A 5,721-nucleotide genomic window follows, 5' to 3' on the forward strand; every position below is an offset into this window, starting at 1 on the left:
TTTCTGTCACTTGTAGAAAATTCTTTTAGTTTTAGTATATCAAAACATAGTTTGTTTCTTGTATATCTCTGAATAATATAGAGACACTGAATATAAAATTCATAGATGAAAACTATGTTTTAGCTGCTTAGCAAATTCATTTTACCTACCAACCTCAGTATCTGTATCTCACAAATCTGTCATCTTAAAATGGTATACACTATAGATCATACATTCTTTTATTCCTGGATTCCTTTAAGCTTTTTTTCTTTGTTTTTACTTTTTGACAGGTATTTTCTGATATATATTTAAGAAAATGTCCATTAGAACTGGAATTTAATATCGTTTATTGTGTTTGAGAAGTTTCAAAGATTACTTTTTCAAACCCTGTTTTTGACCCTGTGAGTCCTTCCTGACACTTTTTTAATCTCCTAAAACTTGACTGTAGTTAAAAGTTTCTGTCCTGCCTGCTCCTACAGCCATTCAGGCCCCAAGAAATACACAGATGCTAATAATCAGGCTTATTATTAACTAGCTCTTACAGCAAAAATTAACCCGTAATTCTTGTCTATGTTTAGCCACATGGCTTGGTTCTTTCTATCAGTGAGGTATTTCTTCCTCTGCATCTGGCTAGTAACTGCATCTTTGCCTTTCCTCTTCCCAGAAATTTTTTTTTTTTTTTTTTTTTTACAAGTAACAAATCTTTACAGTGTTCAAGAGCATTATCCCACAGCATTGGACTTTTGATCACTCTCCTACAGGTTCTTGAGGTAATTTTGGTTTATAATTGAGCTTGCGCTTTCTCTGTTTTTAGATAAGCAAAATTCAAATGTTTTATTTTGATAGCATCTGCATCTGATATCAATCCGGTCTGCTCTTGAGAATCTAGCCATTTAAGTTATTATTGATATTTTCAGCCCTATGATTTCTGTTTTCTTCTTTGTGTGTTAATTGCTCATGCATTTCTTACATTTTGCATAATTGTAATTGATGATTTTAAAGATTACAATGAGGCCCACTTTAAATTCCTGCCTGGTGAATTCTGGTGTTTGTCTTGATGGTCACAAAAGCTGACAATGTTTTCTCAATCAAACTGTTGTTTCTTTGGTTCTTATAATCAGAGAATTGTTTTATTTTTGCCTGAATATGATGTTATGTGACTCTAATCTCAATTAATTTTAGGAATCATTTGATTTATGTTTATATAACATATCAATAAGTCTATTTTTATGGGCTAAAATTTAAAATATAGTTGTTAGAGTCCACTTAATATTATTTTGCCATGCTTACCTGGTGCATGTGGGAATTCCAGTGACCTCTCTTTCTGCTGTCTGAAGAGCAGAAGCAGGAATGAATGTCTTTAAAAAGCAGGAAAACACTGCAGGTGAGATCTCAAGGTGGGTATGATAGCATGGGTTCACTGGATTGAGAGGGTAGTTGAAAGATCCTTACAGTAACTTGATATGCATCTAATCAACACACACACACACACACATACACACACACATATATAAGTATTAACATATATATGTTAATACAAAATAAATAACTTTTAATTCTATTAATTATATAATATTTCCAACTTTCTCTCATACACAAAAAATGCTGAAAACATATACATTTTGTTTGCTGATATTCATCACTGCACCTGTTTCTTAAATGATTGAAGCCACCTGAAATTAAATGAGAAATTAGGATATATACCTGTTTATTTCCCAGTACAAGTTGATGGTCATAAATGATTTGTTATACTATAAGATACTCATGAATACTATTTTCATGAAATGTATTTTTAAATGTATCACTGACTCTAACATTGTTGATTCACTGTAGTACTTTTTAAAACACATAATTTCCTGAAATTTCAACCAAGTTTAAATCCTATAGTCTAATTGTCAGTGATATTTCCTTCTATTCAAAGTTTAATATATTTTTATATTTTTTTTTCTCAAAAGGGTTTAGAGAATGAGTTAACTGCTTTTAAGAAAATCATTTATTGGCAATGAGGACACTCAAAGAAAGTGAAAAATGTGTGATAAAACATAAATGAAATGACTAGCAGTCAATATCCAGATAAGTTTATTTTGGAGTTGTGCTTTTCTTATTTTGTTTGTTTTATTGTTTGTCTTGTTTCACTGTTTTCCCTAGCTCTTTTAAACAGTTAGCATCATCTGCTATCACTATGGGGAATAGCTGTTCTTCAAGTTAGACTCAAATTGTCAACAGACTGCAAAGAAAGGTTGCCAGACAGGTTCGGAATAAGCCATTAAAGGAAGCTGAGATTTTAAGTATTTCCTTTCTGAGTAGTTTAATATACAGTAACTTTAAGATCTCTGGAAAAACTTAAGAAAAATGTTCAAAAGATAGCTAACCATTTGGACACTTCTCAGCAGCAGGAGAGAAGCTCATTTGAGTGATGGCTTGCTGTGTGACTTTTATTGGTCTACATAGATATCACTTGAAGAATCTACAGTTTTATCCAACATTGACTTTTAGGTGCATACTTTTATATCTGTTCATTAAGCCTCTCATTGCATAATTACTTCTAGGTTGTTCTTTACTGTTTGGTACAGACATCATTCATTGCATTCCTGAGTATAGGCAGGTCATAACTACTGAAGGAACTTTAACTGAGTTCTGTGAGTTTAAAAAAAGACAGATACTAATTTTGTAGATAATTATTTACCTTCTTTCAACAGGAATAGCTCTAAAGCATATTATTTCTACATAAGCAAAAAAAATATAGACTTCAAAAATAAACTTTTTGTAATTTGAGTACTTGCTAGATCTTCAAAACTGAATTTGATTAATTTCAAGTCATTTTAAAATTCTTAGTTAATTATTTCATTGATAAATTTACTAGATAAATTTAATATGTCTCATATACTAAATGCCTTAAATTGTCTCTGTGGTTTATAATATCAGTTGTACATGTATATATCCACTTATATCTCACTAAGCTACTTTTCAATTTCAAGGTAATAGTCATAAAGCATTTTTATATTAAACATTTCCTGAAGAAACCATCTGTTCTCAGAAAGAATTAGATGGCATGTATTCACTCATAAATGGATATTAGTTGTAAAGCAAAGGATAACCAGGCTGCATTCCTCAGTTCCAGAAAAGCTGGGTAACAGTGCAGACCCTATGAGAGACACATGGATCTCCCTGGTCAAAGAAAATAGATGAGATGTTCCTGCTAAATTGGGAGTGGGGAGGGGAGTAGAGGGTTGTGGATGGGAACATGTGGGATCAGGCTGGTCTAGTTGGGGTGGCACAGAAAAGGAGAGTAATGAAAGAGGGGCCATTATGAGGTTAGGGTGAAACTTTGTGCCAGGGAAACTCCCTAGAACCTCCAAGGATGACCCCAGATAAGACTTCTAGCAAGAGTTGAGAGGGATTTTCTGAGCAGGGAGAAGGGAGTCAAGATCATGATGAGAAAACTCAGAGACAGCTGACCTGAGCTTGTGGGAATTCACAGACTCTGGAGGTACAGCTGGGGAGCCAGCATGGGACTATATCTGGTTGACAGTTGTGTAGCTTGGTCTTTCATGGGGACCCTAACAGTGGGGTCAAGGAGCTGTACTGATGCATGAGCTGGCTCTTTAGATCTTATTCCCTAGGGTGGGATACCTTGTTTAGCCTTGGGGCAAGAGGAAGGAGCTAGGTCTTGCCTCCACTTGATGTGTCATGCTAGGTGATTCCCATGGGAGGCCTTACCCCACCTGAAAGGAGATGGAGGAGGAGTGGATGGAAGAGTAGAAGGAGGTGGTGGAGGGGAAGAAATGGGAGTAGAGAAGATAGCGCAAACTGTGTTTGGTATGTAAAGTAAATCTTAAAAAAATGATGAATAAAAAGCATTTATTAAAATCTCTTAATATTATTGAAATTTCTTCTAAATTATGCTTGCTTTGTAAATTTATCCCATTTTTAATGATACTATGAAATGATACATTTATAAATAATCTGTGTTCTGTTAGTAAACTATAATCACATGCTGCCATGCTCCAAATTTTTGCTAGATTAAAGAATTAATATTTTCTAGGTGATAGAAAGTTTTGTCTTCTTGAGCATCTGCAGAAAATAAATATGGACAAACTGGACTGTTTCACATAGGAACAAATTCTCTATATTTGAACAGGTGATTGATACAGACAACGTATAATGCATTTTGCTTTTATAAGTCATGATGTTTGATTGAAAATTAGTATTTTGGAAAGTCATTGATTATGATAAGGTTATCCACATTATTTCTCTTTTTTCTTTGTGGTATGGTGATGAAACATTGCTTTTATATTGCCTTTAGCAGTCAATTTGAAAATGAATTTATATTAGACTACCAGGGTTCTTATGAGGCAAAAGCTTGGGAAAGACTCTAGTCTTAATACTTCTCAAGACTAATTAAATGAGTGAGGTTAATACAAAGTTTCTAGACAAAGATACTTAATGTCCATTTCATTTTATTTACAAGTTAAAATATTGTATTATAGTTTACAGACAATTTGAAAATACCAAAGACTATTAAATACAGTCAATCATTACTATATCGTAAATAATTTTTATTTAATATTTTCTTTTTAATTTAGCCACAATTTATTCTTAATGGATGCACTTGAAGTTTACTTTCTTATTTAGTGTTTCTTCAAGAGAGAAAATAGAAAGTCAAAGTTTTCACACTCAGATGTTCCTTTTCTATAAGTCATTTCAACATATTTCCTGTAACTTTCCAAGTGCTAATTCACACACATCACAGAAACAATACAAGGCCTACATTAAAGGAAATACCAGCATGTATGTCCTCTTACATGACAATGAGTGGATGGACAGACAGACAAACAGGCCAAAATTAATTGATTAGGTCCTGCCCCATTAATAAATTTTGCCGTCTTCAGTGTTGATTGATCATCATGAGGGTTCGATTATTTTGAAAGCGGATCGTCTAACTGTAGCCTCTTCCAGGTCCTCTCATCCCTCCAATCCTACAACATGGAATAACATGGTAATAAAAACAAGAGGAAACAAAAAGTCTCCACATATAACATGATGTTCTCGGACTTCCTAGCTTCCAAAATATTATGAAAATGTATTTCCTTCCTTTATCTTAACTAATATGTCACATGTCATTGCCATAGAGAAATAGACTAAGGAAAATGGCAATGGTAGAAACCCATAGGGAATAACAAACATTGGCCAGAGTGTAGAACAATGAGAACCCTCTAACTTTAATTGTGAGATTGTTACATGGGTCCACTGAAGTGGAAAACAGCTTTGCGATTTATGATTACCATTTTAATTTTCTTTTCTTAAATCTATATTTATGACATGTCTGTCTGTATGTATTTGCATATATGTTCATAAGCATATATATGGCTTGGTAAACACATGTGTGTATGCATACAAGAGAATGCGTAATAGCAATAATCTTCCTTGATCATTCTCTACCTAGGCAGGGTCTCTCAAATGAACCTGAATATTTCTGTTTAGACTAGTCTAACCACCTAACTTTTCCTGGGAACATCATGTGTGTCTTTCGAGAGCTACATTAACATACATCAGGCATTTATACTGATACTGGAGATCAAAACTTAGAACTTTCCTCATGTTTTCATGGCAGCATTTTTATTTATTCACGGGCAGGATGTTGAGCCATCTCCCCAGGCTCTCTTAGTCGTCAACTTCAAATTTAAATATGATGTCTAAGAGATGCCCAGATAACTGTTGGAACATTATTTTAGGGTATGT

The sequence above is a fragment of the Microtus ochrogaster genome, chromosome 1, assembly GCF_000317375.1.
Source record: "Microtus ochrogaster isolate Prairie Vole_2 chromosome 1, MicOch1.0, whole genome shotgun sequence".
NCBI lineage: Eukaryota > Metazoa > Chordata > Mammalia > Rodentia > Cricetidae > Microtus > Microtus ochrogaster.